At 43.5% G+C, this 14,873-nt stretch overlaps 1 protein-coding gene across 1 annotated transcript in view; it reads left to right on the forward strand.

The window, feature by feature from the left end:
• Positions 1-7,642: 7,642 nt before the first annotated feature.
• The window catches only part of LOC134344615 (fucolectin-4-like), a 65,182-nt gene continuing 57,951 nt past the window's right edge, over positions 7,643-14,873 (forward strand). The window contains exon 1 of the mRNA XM_063044730.1: positions 7,643-7,664. The gene's annotated coding sequence lies outside the window, so the exon portion shown is untranslated. The remainder of the gene's footprint in view (positions 7,665-14,873) is intronic.

The raw sequence follows: 14,873 nt of genomic DNA on the forward strand, positions 1-14,873 counted from the left end.
ATCTGCAGACTTACTAAGCCACCCTCCCACTTCAGAATCAGAATCAGTATTACGTTTACTATCATAGAAACATAGAAACATAGAAAATAGGTACAGGAGTAGGCCATTCGGCCCTTCGAGCCTGCACCGCCATTTATTATGATCATGGCTGATCATCCAACTCAGAACCCCGCCCCAGCCTTCCCTCCATACCCCCTGATCCCCGTAGCCACAAGGGCCATATCTAACTCCCTCTTAAATATAGCCAATGAACTGGCCTCAATTGTTTCCTGTGGCAGAGAATTCCACAGATTCACCACTCTCTGTGTGAAGAAGTTTTTCCTAATCTCGGTCCTAAAAGGCTTCCCCTTTATCCTCAAACTGTGACCCCTTGTTCTGGACTTCCCCAACATCAGGAACAATCTTCCTGCATCTAGCCTGTCCAATCTCTTTAGGATTTTATACGTTTCAATCAGATCCCCTCTCAATCTTCTAAATTCCAACGAGTACAAGCCCAGTTCATCCAGTCTTTCTTCATATGAAAGTCCTGCCATCCCAGGAATCAATCTGGTGAACCTTCTTTGTACTCTCTCTATGGCAAGGATGTCTTTCCTCAGATTAGGGGACCAAAACTGCACACAATACTCCAGGTGTGGTCTCACCAAGGCCTTGTACAACTGCAGTAGTACCTCCCTGCTCCTGTACTCGAATCCTCTTGCTATAAATGCCAGCATACCATTCGCTTTTTTCACCGCCTGCTGTACCTGCATGCCCACTTTCAATGACTGGTGTATAATGACACCCAGGTCTCGTTGCACCTCCCCTTTTCCTAATCGGCCACCATTCAGATAATAATCTGTTTTCCTATTTTTGCCACCAAAGTCGATAACTTCACATTTATCCACATTAAATTGCATCTGCCATGAGTTTGCCCACTGACCCAACCTATCCAAGTCACCCTGCATCCTCTTAGCATCCTCCTCACAGCTAACACTGCCACCCAGCTTCGTGTCATCCGCAAACTGGGAGATGTTGCATTTAATTCCCTCATCCAAATCATTAATATATATTGTAAACAACTGGGGTCCCACCACTGAGCCTTGCAGTACCCCACTACTCACCGCCTGCCATTCTGAAAAGGTCCCGTTTATTCCCACTCTTTGCTTCCTGTCTGCTAACCAATTCTCTATCCACATCAGTACCTTACCGCCAATACCGTGTGCTTTAAGTTTGCACACTAATCTCCTGTGTGGGTCCTTGTCAAAAGCCTTTTGAAAATCCAAATATACCACATCCACTGGTTCTCCCCTATCCACTCTACTAGTTACATCCTCAAAAAATTCTATAAGATTTGTCAGACATGATTTTCCTTTCACAAATCCATGCTGACTTTGTCTGATGATTTCACCGCTTTCCAAATGTGCTGTTATCACATCTTTGATAACTGACTCTAGCAGTTTCCCCACCACCGACGTTAGGCTAACCGGTCTATAATTCCCCGGTTTCTCTCTCTCTCCTTTTTTAAAAAGTGGGGTTACATTAGCCACCCTCCAATCCTCAGGAACTAGTCCAGAATCTAACGAGTTTTGAAAAATTATCACTAATGCATCCACTATTTCTTGGGCTACTTCCTTAAGCACTCTGGAATGCAGACCATCTGGCCCAGGGGATTTATCTGCCTTCAATCCCTTCAATTTACCTAACACCACTTCCCTACTCACATGTATTTCGCTCAGTTCCTCCATCTCACTAGACCCTCTGTCCCCTACTATTTCTGGAAGATTATTTATGTCCTCCTTAGTGAAGACAGAACCAAAGTAATTATTCAATTGGTCTGCCATGTCCTTGCTCCCCATAATAAATTCACCTGTTTCTGTCTGCATGGGACCTACATTTGTCTTTACCAGTCTTTTCCTTTTTACATATCTATAAAAGCTTTTACAGTCAGTTTTTAAGTCCCCTGCCAGTTTTCTCTCATAATCTTTTTTCCCCTTCCTAATTAAGCCCTTTGTCCTCCTCTGCTGAACTCTGAGTTTCTCCCAGTCCTCAGGTGAGCCACTTTCTCTGGCTAATTTGTATGCTTCTTCTTTGGAATTGATACTATCCCTAATTTCTCTTGTCAGCCACGGGTGCACTACCTTCCTTGATTTATTCTTTTGCCAAACTGGGATGAACAATTGTTGTAGTTCATCCATGCAATCTTTAAATGCTTGCCATTGCATATCCACCGTCAATCCTTTAAGTGTCATTTGCCAGTCTATGTTAACTAATTCACGTCTCATACCTTCAAAGTTACCCCTCTTTAGGTTCAGAACCTTTGTTTCTGAATTAACTATATCACTCTCCATCTTAATGAAGAATTCCACCATATTATGGTCACTCTTACCCAAGGGGCCTCTCACGACAAGATCGCTAATTAACCCTTCCTCATTGCTCAAAACCCAGTCCAGAATAGCCTGCTCTCTAGTTGGTTCCTCGACATGTTGGTTCAAAAAACCATCCCGCATATATTCCAAGAAATCCTCTTCCTCAGAACCTTTACCAATTTGGTTCACCCAATCTACATGTAGATTGAAGTCACCCATTATAACTGCTGTTCCTTTATTGCACACATTTCTAATTTCCTGTTTAATACCATCTCCGACCTCACTACTACTATTAGGTGACCTGTACACAACTCCCACCAGCGTTTTCTGCCCCTTAGTGTTACGCAGCTCTACCCATATCGATTCCACATCTTCCCGGCTTATGTCCTTCCTTTCTATTACGTTAATCTCCTCTTTAACCAGCAACGCCACCCCACCTCCTTTTCTTTCATGTCTATCCCTCCTGAATATTGAATATCCCAGAACGTTGAGCTCCCATCCTTGGTCACCCTGGAGCCATGTCTCTGTGATCCCAACTATATCATAATCATTAATAACAATCTGCACTTTTAATTCATCCACCTCATTATGAATGCTCCTTGCATTGACTCACAAAGTCTTCAGGCACTCTTTTACAACTCTCCTAGCCCTTATACAATTATGTTGAAAAGTGGCCCTTTTTAATGCTTTCCCTGGATTTGTCGGCCTGCCACTTTTACTTTTCTCCTTACTATTTTTTGCTTCTACCCTCACTTTACACCCCTCTGTCTCTCTGCACTGGTTCCCATCCCCCTATTGTGAACTAACCTCCTCTCGCCTAGCCTCTTTAATTTGATTCCCACCCCCCAACCATTCTAGTTTAAAGTCACCTCAGTAGCCCTCCCTAATCTCCCTGCCAGGATATTGGTCCCCCTAGGATTCAAGTGTAACCCATCGTTTTTGTACAGGTCACGCCTGCGCCAAAAGAGGTCCCAATGATCCAAAAACTTGAATCCCTGCCCCCTGCTCCAATCCCTCAGCCACGCATTTATCCTCCACCTCATCGCATTCCTACTCTCACTGTCGCGTGGCACAGGCAGTAATCCCGAGATTTCTACCTTTGCGGTCCTTTTTCTCAACTCTCTTCCTAGCTCCCTATACTCTCCTTTCAGGACCTCATCCCTTTTCCTACCTATCGCCGGCATGTTTCATGAAATTTGTTAACTTAGCCGCAGTTCAATGCAATACATAATATAAAAGAAGAAGAAGAAAAAATAATAAATAAGTAAATCAATTACAGTACAGTATACGTATACTAAATGAATTAAAAATCGTGCCAAACGAGAAATAATATATACTTAAAAACTGAGGTTGTTCACGGGTTAAATGTCCATTTAAGAATCGGATGGCAAGCATGCCGTTTTCTGACTGTTACCATCAGGTAGGAGGTACAGGCGCCTGAAGGCACACACTCAGCGATTCAGAAATATCTTCTTCCCATTCATTGATAACAATAAAAAAGCAGGGGGTGGGACAGATCCCTGCGGAACACCACTGACCACCTATCCCAGACAGAAAACTCTCCATCAGCTACCACTCTCCACTTTGTGTGACACGAAAATTCCGAGTCCAAGTTGCCAAGTTTCCATGGATCCTAGAACTAAGTATTTTCTTAAACAGGAGGAAATTTGCAGTCCTGTTGGCCCGAATCGTCGATTGTTTACACTTTTGCATAGATGGTTCCTGACGTACTGTGTTCCTTCAGCATTTTGCGTGTTTTTCTAATGATTTTCTTGGTGACCATTCCATGGAGAATTCTGTCCCTATCCATCACATCCACCGCTCTACCTTTATCATTTTTGTCATAATAATTTGATGAAGATGTTTGCAGTTTCGGGACAAGCTGTGACGTGACTGGATAGGATGCATATACAATGCAGCATATTAGGTCACAGTTGGAGTAATGTGTGCGTTTCTTGCGGAAGGTTTGGAAAGAGTGCAGAAGTGGTTTACAATAATGCTGCCTGGATTAGACGGTGAGTGCTATCAGGGGAAATTGGACAAACCCATGCAACAACAGGCAAAACTCTGGGGGATCGCTGTCCACACAGATCATTTCACCATATCAGTTCACCATAGAGCATGCCGCAGGAACTCGTGAGGTCAGGCAGCATGAAGGAGGGAAAGAAACATCAACGTTCCATACCGAGAACATTTGCCCCAGATCCTTCCAGAGTTGTGTATCCGTTACTCAAGATTTCCACCACTTGCACAGTGGCTTGTGCCTGGACAAACCCGGCGTGTTTTGTCGGTATTCAGTAAACTGACGTAATACAAAATAAAATTTTACAGTATAAAACTAAGACAGGCATAGATACATAGAATATTGTTTCACCGGGATAGACGTGCTGAATGCTAGAGGGCATGCATTTAGGTTGGGGGGGGGGGATATTGGAAAATATTTTTACACAAAAAGTGGTAACAAGGGAAGTAAACCCGTCAGCTGGATTTAAAGGGTTGTTTGAGAAGCACATGAATGCTCAGGGAATAAGGGTTATCGATCATGTACTGACAGGGGTGATATAGTTTAATTCGATATTGTAATCGATGCTGACATTATGTACTGCAGGGCGTATTTCTGTGCTGAGTAAGGTAGACCAACTCGCGGCACAGTTAGAAATTGGTCGGTTTGACTTTGCAGGCGTCACTGAGTCGTGGCTGAAAGATGACCAAGGTTGAGATCTTAACATCAAAGGATATACTTTGTAGCGAAAGGACAGACAGGAAGCCATACGCGGTGGTGTGGCTCCATTGGTAAGAGATGGAATTACATCTTTAGAAAGTGGTGGCAGAGGGCAGTTAGTCCTGACGAAGGGTCTCGGCCCGAAACGTCGACTGTACCTCTTCCTAGAGATGCTGCCTGGCCTGCTGCGTTCACCAGCAACTTTGATGTGAGTTGCATTTATCACATTGTTGGCAAGAAGGGCTATTTTATTGAAATGGAAAGATACCTCTGTCCCGACATTAATTCAATGGTTTTCTCAAGTAATGTTGTGTCTTAGCTTGGAAAAAATTAGAAGTAGAACTTTTGATCCTCGATTCGATTTTGAGAGAAGATGGGGCTCCTTTGCAAATTATTATCATTTAATTTGAATTAATTGGTATGGTTTCCTTCCAATCTTATTTTATATAAATGTGAATTGGCGGTTGATGATTTTTCTTCTTTATACATATAAATGATTGTAAGACGTGTTGCACCGGAAGTTGGTTCCTAAATTTTTTTTTCCTTTTTTTCTTTTTCCTTCTCGTAGTTATTTATTTTTTTCTAGTAGTTGAAGTTCTGTTTTCCTTACGTAAACAACAGGAATTCTGCAGATGCTGTAAATTCAAGCAACACACATCAAAGTTGCTGGTGAACGCAGCAGGCCAGGCAGCATCTCTAGGAAGAGGTACAGTTGACATTTCAGGCCGAGACCCTTCGTCAGGACTAACTGAAGGAAGAGTGAGTAAGAGATTTGAAAGTGGGAGGGGGAGGGGGAGATCCAAAATGATAGGAGAAGACAGGAGGGGGAGGGATGGAGCCAAGAGCTGGACAGGTGATTGGCAAAGGGGATACGAGAGGATCATGGGACAGGAGGTCCGGGAAGAAAGACAACGGGGGGGGGGGGAACCCAGAGGATGGGCAAGGAGTATATTCAGAGGGACAGAGGGAGAAAAAGGAGAGTGAGAGAAAGAATGTGTGTATAAAAATAAGTAACAGATGGGGTACGAGGGGGAGGTGGGGCATTAGCGGAAGTTAGAGAAGTCGATGTTCATGCCATCAGGTTGGAGGCTACCCAAACGGAATATAAGGTGTTGTTCCTCCAACCTGAGTGTGGCTTCATCTTTACAGTAGAGGAGGCCGTGGATAGACATGTCAGAATGGGAATGGGATGTGGAAGTAAAATGTGTGGCCACTGGGAGATCCTGCTTTCACCTCCCCCTCGTACCCCATCTGTTACTTACCATCTGTTACAGATACATGGATGGGAGGTGTATGGAGGGATATGGTCCGTGTGCAGGTCAGTTGGACTAGGCAGAAAATGGTTCGGCACAGCCAAGAAGGGCCAAAACGCCTGTTTCTGTGCTGTAGTTTCTATGGTTTCTATGGTAGAAGATGCCGAGGAAGCAATGTGATTGCAGCAGGACTTAGACATGGTAGAAGAATGGGCGGAACAGTGGCAGAAGGAATACAGTGTTGGGAAATGTATAATAATCGTTTTGGGTAAAATGAACAATAGTGCGGGATATTGTCTAAATGGGAAGAAGGATCAAAGAGCAGAGCTGCAGAGGATCTTGGGAGTCCTCGTGAAAGCCAGAACGTTAATTTACAGGTTGCGCCCGTGGTAAAGAAGGCAAATGCAATGTTGGCATTAATTTCAAGTTGAACAGAATATAAAAGCAAGGAGATAATGCTGAACCTTTATTAGACACTTGTCAGGCCACAGTTAGATTATCATCAAAAATTTGGGCCCAATATCTCAGAAGAGTGTGTCATCATTGGAAAGAGTCCAGAAGAGGTTCACGGGGATGATTCTGAAAATGAAGGGGTTAACATATGCAGAGCATTTGGAACTTTGGGCCTGTAGTTAGGGGAATTTGGAAGAATGAGTGGGGATCTCATTGAAACCTACGGAATATTGAAAGGAGTCGATAGGATGGAGGTGGAGAGGATGTTTCCTGTATTGGTTGTATCCAGAACAAGAGGACACGCATTCAGAATTGAGGGGCGACTCTTTAGTACAGAGGTAGGGAGGATTTTTTTTTAGCCAGAGAGTGCGAAATGCTCAATTTAGTGGCAAATTGTACCAGAAACAGCGAGTGACAGATCATCAGGAAACCCTAATGAGGTGGGGACCAGCGATTGGATCACAAATCAGGTAACCCGAATCAGACGAACATGGGCTGGATCACAGACTAGCAGAAGGTAAATAGGTCGCAACGAGACTGATTCTTCACTGGGACTGAAGAGGACTGTTACAATTTGCACACAAACAATACCTAATTTTCACCATTGTCTGGGAGTAACTACTGCAAGTACCGGCTTCAATAACCCTAGTCTGTGTTTGCAAACGAAGGTCTCTCTGCGACCCTCGGGACAACCATCATTTCAATGAGGAAGCTCTGCTGTTCCACATTACACAAACCTCGGCCAAACTAACGGTTTGCTTGTTGAGCCATCAGGTCATTTCCCAATTGTCGGTTGGGAAACAAGTTCTGTTGGAGATGAAGCAAAAGTTTCTCAAGGCGAGACCACGGTGGCTCAATGTAACGTCTTTTCTCCCTGGAAGGATCGGAAAGGTAAGCTGCGTCTACAATGCAGCCTGATACCCAGCACAGGACCCAGGCTGGAAGGGGCTTCACTGAGAGATTGTCATACCATTGGAGAAGCAGTACTGGATCGTATTGCAAAATGGGAGGAGAGTTGCGGAATGAGATTCGTACTGTCGGAGGACACAGACTGTTCGAGACAAAGGCTGATAAAAGTAATGAGCAAAAGAAGACAGACCCTGATAATAAAATTAGCAGTGAGAACATGGGTTACAGTGTCTTTAAAAGAGAGACTTAACAGTTGTATAATTAGTTGAGGCTCGTGGTAAAAAAGTTGTCCGCGCTCTTTCAGGTTAGAGGGTAAAATCCGTTCCTGAACCTGGACACAGGGCTACTCTGTGTCCTGTCCGAAAGCAGCAGGGAGAACAGAGCATTACATGGATCGTGGGTGTCTTTGATGATAGATTCTGTGGTGTCAGGTCTCTCAATGGGAGAGCATATTGGAGATAGTGATCACAATTCTCTCTCCTTTACCATAGCATTGGAGAGGGATAGGAACAGATAAGTTAGGGAAACGTTTAATTGGAGTAAGGAGAAATATGAGGCTATCAGGCAGGAACTTGGAAGCATAAATTGGAAGCATATGGAAGAAACGCGGCAAATGTTCAGGGGATATTTGCGTGGCGTTCTGCATAGGTAGGTTCCAGTGAGACAGAGAACGGAGTGTAGGGTACAGGAACCGTGGTGTACAAAGGTTGTTTTGAATTTAGTCAAGAAGAAAAGAAGAGCTTACGAAAGGATAAAAAAAAAACTAGGTAATTATAGAGAGCTAGAAGATAAGGCTAGCAGGAAGGAGCTTAAGTATGAAATTAGGAGAGACAGAAGGGGCCATGGGAAGGCCTTGGCGGACAGGATTAAGGAAAACCCCAAGGCATTCTACCAGTATGTGAAGAACAAGAGGATAAGACGTGAGAAAATAGGAACAATCAAGTGTGCCAGTGGAAAAGTGTGTCTGGAACAGGAGAAGATGGCAGAGGTCCTATTCTTCTAATGAATTCTTCTAAAGAATTCTAATGAATTCTTCGCTTCAGTATTCACTATAGAAAAATATTGGTGATTGCAGGGATGACTTGAATCAGAATGAAACTCTTGAGCATGTAGATATGAAAGAAGAAGATGTGCTGGAACTTTTGGAAAGCATCAAGTTGGATAATTCACCGGGAAAGCACGGGATCTAACCCAGGCTACTGTGGGAAGCGAGGGAAGAGATTGCTGAGCCTCTGCCAATGATCTTTGCATCATCAATAGGGACGGGAGGGCTTCCGGAGGATTGGAGGATTGCGGATATTGTTCCCGTATTGAAGAAAGGGAGTAGGAATGGTGCAGGAAATTATAGACCAGTGAGTCTTATTTCAGTGGTTGGTAAGTTGATAGAGAAAGTCCTGAGAGGCAGGATTTACGAACATTTGGAGAGGCATAATATGATTAGGAAAAGTTAGCGTGGCTTTATCAAAGGCAGGTCGTGCCTTGCCAGCCTGACTGAATTTTTTGAGAATGTGACTAAACACATTGATGAAAGTAGAACCATAGATGTAGTATATATGGATTTTAGCAAGGCATTTGATAAGGTACCACATGCAAGGCTTTTTGAGATAGTTAGGAAGCACGGGAACCAAAGGGACATTGTTTTTTGGATCTAGAACTGGCTTGCCCACAGAAGGCAAAGAGTGGTTGTGAACGGATCATATTCTGCATAGAGGCCGGTGACCAGTGGTGTGCCTTAGGGATCTGTTCTGGGACCCCTACTCTTTGTTATTTTTATAAATCACCTGGACGAGGAAGGGGAGGGATGGGTTAGTAAATTATTTGCTGATGACATGAAGGTTGGGGGTGTTGCAAAGTGTGTGGATGGCTGTCAGAGGTTGTACTGGGACGTTGATAAAATGGAAAATGGGTTGAGAAGTGGCAGCTGGAGTTCAACTCAGTTAAGTGTAAGGTAGTTCATTTTGGTAGGTCGAATATAATGGCAGAATATATAATTAATAGCATGACTCTTGGCAGTGTGGAGGATCAGAGGTATCTTGGGATCCGAGTCCACAGGACAAACAAAGCTGCTAAGCAGGTTGACTCTGTGGTTAAGAAGGCATACGGTGCATTGGCCTTCATTAATCTTGGGATTGAGTTTAGGAGCCGAGAAGTAATGTTTCAGGTATATAGGACCTGGTCAGACTTCACTTGCAGTGCCGTGCTCAATTCTGGTTGCCTCACTACAGAAAGGACGCGGAAACCATAGAGAGGGTGCAGAGGAAATTTGCAAGTAATCTGCATGGATTGGGAATCATGCCTTATGAGAATAGGTTGAGTGAACTCGGCATTCCAAAGTGCAATATCTCACACTTGTCTGTATTAAACTCCATCTGTCAGTTTTCAGCCCATTTTTCCAGCTGGTCCAAGTCCCTCTGCAGGCTCTGAAAACCTTCCTCACTGTCTACTACACCTCCAATCTTTGTATCATCAACAAACTTGCTGATCCAATTTACCACATTATCATCCAGATCATTGATATAGATGACAAATAACAATGGACCCAGCACTGATCCCTGTGGCACACCACTAGTCACAGGCCTCCACTCAGAGAAGCAATTCTCTACCACCACTCTCTGGCTTCTTCCATCGAGCCGATGTCTAATCCAATCTACCACCTCTCCACGTATACCTAGTGACTGAATTTTCCTAACTAACCTCCCATGCGGGACCTTGTCAAAGGCCTTACTGAAATCCATGTAGACAACATCCACTGCCTTCCCTTCATCCACTTTCCTGGTAACCTCATCTAAAAACTCTAATGGATTGGTTAAGCATGACCTACCACGCACAAAGCCATGTTGACTCTCCCTAATAAGTCCCTGTCTATACAAATACTTGTAGCTCCTATCTCTTAGTACACCTTCCAATAATTTACCGACTACCGACGTCAAATTTACCGGCCTATAATTTCCCGGACTACTTTTGGAGACTTTTTAAATAACGGAACAACATGAGCTATCCTCCAATCCTACGGCACCTCACCCGTAGATACCAACATTTTAAATATATCTGCCAATTTCAACACTAGTCTCCTTCAAGGTCAGAGGGAATACCCTGTCGGGTCCTGGGGACTTATCTACTCTGACTTGCCTCAGGATAGCAAGCACCTCCTCCTTCTCAATCTGTATAGGTTGCATGACCTCACTACTTGTTTGCTTTACTTCCATAGACTTCATGCCAGTTTCCTTAGTAAATACAGACGCAAAAGAACATTTAACATCTCCCCCATTTCTTTTGGTTCCAACATAGCCAACCACGCTGATCTTCAAGAGGACCAATTTTATCCCTTAATATCGTTTTGCTCTTAATATACCTGTGGAAGCTCTTTGGATTATCCTTCACCTTGACTGCCAAAGCAACCTCAGGTCTTTTTTTAGCCCTCCTGATTTCTTTCTTCAGTATTTTTGCACTTTTTATACTCCTCAAGCACCTTATTTGCTCCCTGTTTCCTATACATGTCAAACATCTCTGTCTTCTTCTTTATCAGAGTTGCAATATCCCTTGAGAATCAAGGATCCTTATTCTTATTCACTTTGTCTTTAATCCTGACAGGAACATACAAACTCTGCACTCTCAAAATTTCTCCTTTGAAGTCGTCCCACTTACCAATCATATCCTTGCCAGAGAACAACCTGTCCCAATCCACGCTTTTTAGATCCTTTCTCATTTCTTCAAATTTGGCCTTTTTCCAGTTTGGAACCTCTTTTCCAGTTTAGAACTGAAATAGAATTCATGATTTTGTGGCAAATTTTGCGGATGATACCAAGATCGGTGGATGGGTAGGTAGTGCTGAGGAAGCAATGTGATTATAGGAAGACTTAGACAAGTTAGAAGAACGGGAATATGTGGAAGATGGAATACAGTGTTGGGAAATGCTTTTGGTAAAATGAACAACAGTGCGAACTGTTATCTAAATGCTGAGAATGATCAAACATCAGACGTTTAGAGGGACTTACGACAAAGAGATTAATAAATAAGGAGCACTTGGCAGCTTTGGGCCTATACTCACTGGAATTTGAAGTATACAGGGGGCAGCGGAAAGGGTGGATTTTCACTGTAACCTAGCGAATTTTAAAAGGACTCGATATGCTGGAGGTGGAAAGGATGTTTTCTATGGTAAGAGTATCTACCATTAGTGTGCATAGCCTCAAATTTGAGGAGCGGCATTTTAGAGCAGAGGTAAAGAAGAATTTTTTAGCCAGAGTATAGTGAATCTGTGGAAGTCTCTGCCACAGATTGTGGTGTAGGCTAAGTTTGTGGGTATATTTAAGGTGGAAGCTGATAGTTTCCTAATCGGTCAGGGCATCAATGGATATGGCGAGAAGGCAGGTGTAAGGGGTTGAGTGGGATCTGAGATCAACCATGATGAACTGGAGGAGCCGCCTCGATGGTCTGAATGGCCTAATTCTGCTCATGTGTCATGGTCTAACTCAGGTCCTATGGTATAAGTGGGCTGTATCCGCCACCTACTGTAGTCCTCTCTGTATCTGCTCATTCGTTATTCTATACCAGGCTGCGATGCAACCAGGAAGGATATGCTCCAAAGTGCATCTATAGAAATTTATCAGAGGTTTTGGTGATGTGCCGTATCTACGCAAAGTTCTGAGAAACTACAGCCTCTGCTGTGCCTTGCTTTAGATGACACTTATGTGCCTGTTCGAAGAACGATCCTCGGATATGTTAACTCCATAGGATTTAACGTTATCGACCCTTTCCACCTCAGTTCTCCTAATGAGGCTAGGTTCATGGATGGAGGACTGGTTAACCAATAAAACGTGTTGTGCAGAGTGCGGTAGGGGTCAGCAATGGGCCCGCAATAGTTTGCACTACACACCAACTACTTGGAAGAGGGTTGGGGAATTCCATATCTACGATTGATGATCACATGATATTGAGGGGGGGGGGAGTAAGTTGTGCAGAGGATGCGGAGAGTTTACAGAGATATAAAGATAGTTTACGAGAGAGGGCAAGGGTCTACTTGGAGTACTCAGTTGCTAAATGTGAGATCAGCCACTTTGGAAGGAAACGAAGATCCGATTGTTCTTTAACTGATGAGAGATTCCATCATGCTCTTTTGCGGAGGACCAGGGATACCTTCACAAGAATAAGTTATTATGCAGGTGCAGCATGTTATGACGAAGTTAAGTGGAATGTTTACCTTCGTTGCTGGAGGAATTGAATTTGAACAAGGACGAACAAGGAGATTATGCTGCATCTGTACAGAGTACCGGTGAGCACACATCTGGAGTACTGCCAACAGTTCTGGTCTCTTTATTGAAGAACTATATATTGGATCCGCAAGTGGTACAGGAGAGGTTTATTATGTTGATACTGGAGATATGTGGGTTAATCTATAAGGCGAGATTTAATCATTTGGGGATAATGAGAATAGATCTGTTGGAAACATAAAATTATGAAAATTAAGATAAAGGCAAGAAATTTAATACAAAGATAAATGAGACAAGAACTAAGGGAGAATTATGATTCTAGGTAATAGATTTAAGAGAGAGATGCGGAGAAACTCACTTTCCAAAGATTAGTGTATCTGGAATTCACTACCCAGGATAGCAATAGGTGTCCCCTCATTAAATATATTTAAGACAAAGTTGGATAACTATTTGCATAGCAGGGGAATTAGCCGTAATTCTGAAAAGGCTAGTAGCTGGAGCTGAGTCCATGGACAAATCAGCGAGGATCTTGTTGAAAGGCAGGGCAGGCTCGATGGGCCAAATGACCTACTCGTGCTCCTAGTTCGTATGTTCTTATGGAGGGTAGAAAATGTTGTACGTTACTAAAGAAGAGCTACAAGGACAAGCTAGGGAAATATAGCCATGGGGCCGGAACGTCAGTGATTCGAGAGAAGGAATATAAGACCGTAAGATATGTGAGCAGAAAGGAGGTCATTCCGTATATGGTGTGTGTTCTGGCATTCCATCATGGCTTATTTATTATCCATCTCAACTCTGTTTTCGTGCTTTCTTCCGGTATTCCTTGGCATGCTGAAATTTAAAGAACATACCTCCATCCGCTTTTAATACTGTATATCCTATCCCCTTGCCTCCACAACCGTCTGTGGCAATTAATTCCACAGATTCACCACCATCTTGCCGAAGAAATCCCTTCACACCTCTATTCGAGAGGAATGGCCTTACATTCTGAAGCAGTTCCCTAGGGCTCTAGACTTCCCTACTGTAGGAAATATCCTCTCCAGGTATGCTCTTTCTAGGCCTTTCAATAATCTATAGGCTTCAATGGGATAACGCCTCATTCTTCTAAATCCATCCAGTGCAGGCAGAGAGCTGTCAAACGCTCCTCATTTGTAAACCCTTTCATTCCAGGAATTTCTTAGAAAAGGGCCCAGGACTACTCGCAGCACTGCTAGTATGGTGTTGCCAATGCCTTATAAAGCCCTAGCGTCACATTCTTGCTGTTATATTCGAGTCTTCTCGAAATAAATACTAAACCTCGAAATAATATCTGTATAAAGCAGATAAGCTTAGAGCTCTGTTCGGCACTTGGAGCTGTGATGTTGTGGCCATTACAGAGACTTGGATGGTGCAGGGGCAGCAATGGCTACTTCAAGTGCCAGACTTTAGATGTTTCAGAAAGGACAGGGATGGAGGCAAAAGAGGAGGGAGCGTTAAAACTGATGATCGGAGATAGTGTCACGGCTGCAGAAAATGATAAAGTACATAAGACAATAAGATCATAAGACAAAGGAGCAGAAGTCGGCTATTCTGCCCATCGAGTCTGTCCCGGCATTTTATCATGAGTTGATCGATTCTCCCAATTAGTCCCACTCCCCTGCCTTCTCACCATAACCTTTGATGCCCTGGCTACTCAGATACCTATCAATCTCTGCCTGCAATACACCCAATGACTTGGCCTCCACTGCTGCCCGTGGCAACAAGTTCCATAGATTCACCATCCTCTGACTAAAAAAATTTCTTCGCATTTCTGTTCTGAATGGGCGCCCTTCAATCCCTAAGTCATGCCCTCTCGTACTAGACTCCCCCATCATGGGAAACAACTATGCCACATCCACTCCGTCCATGCCTTTCAACATTCGAAATGTATCTATGAGGTCTCCTCTCATTCTTCTCAACTCGAAGGAATACAGTCCAAGAGTGGACAAACTTTGCTCATATGTTA

The sequence above is a fragment of the Mobula hypostoma genome, chromosome 3 (genome assembly GCF_963921235.1).
Source record: "Mobula hypostoma chromosome 3, sMobHyp1.1, whole genome shotgun sequence".
In the NCBI taxonomy this organism is placed as follows: domain Eukaryota; kingdom Metazoa; phylum Chordata; class Chondrichthyes; order Myliobatiformes; family Myliobatidae; genus Mobula; species Mobula hypostoma.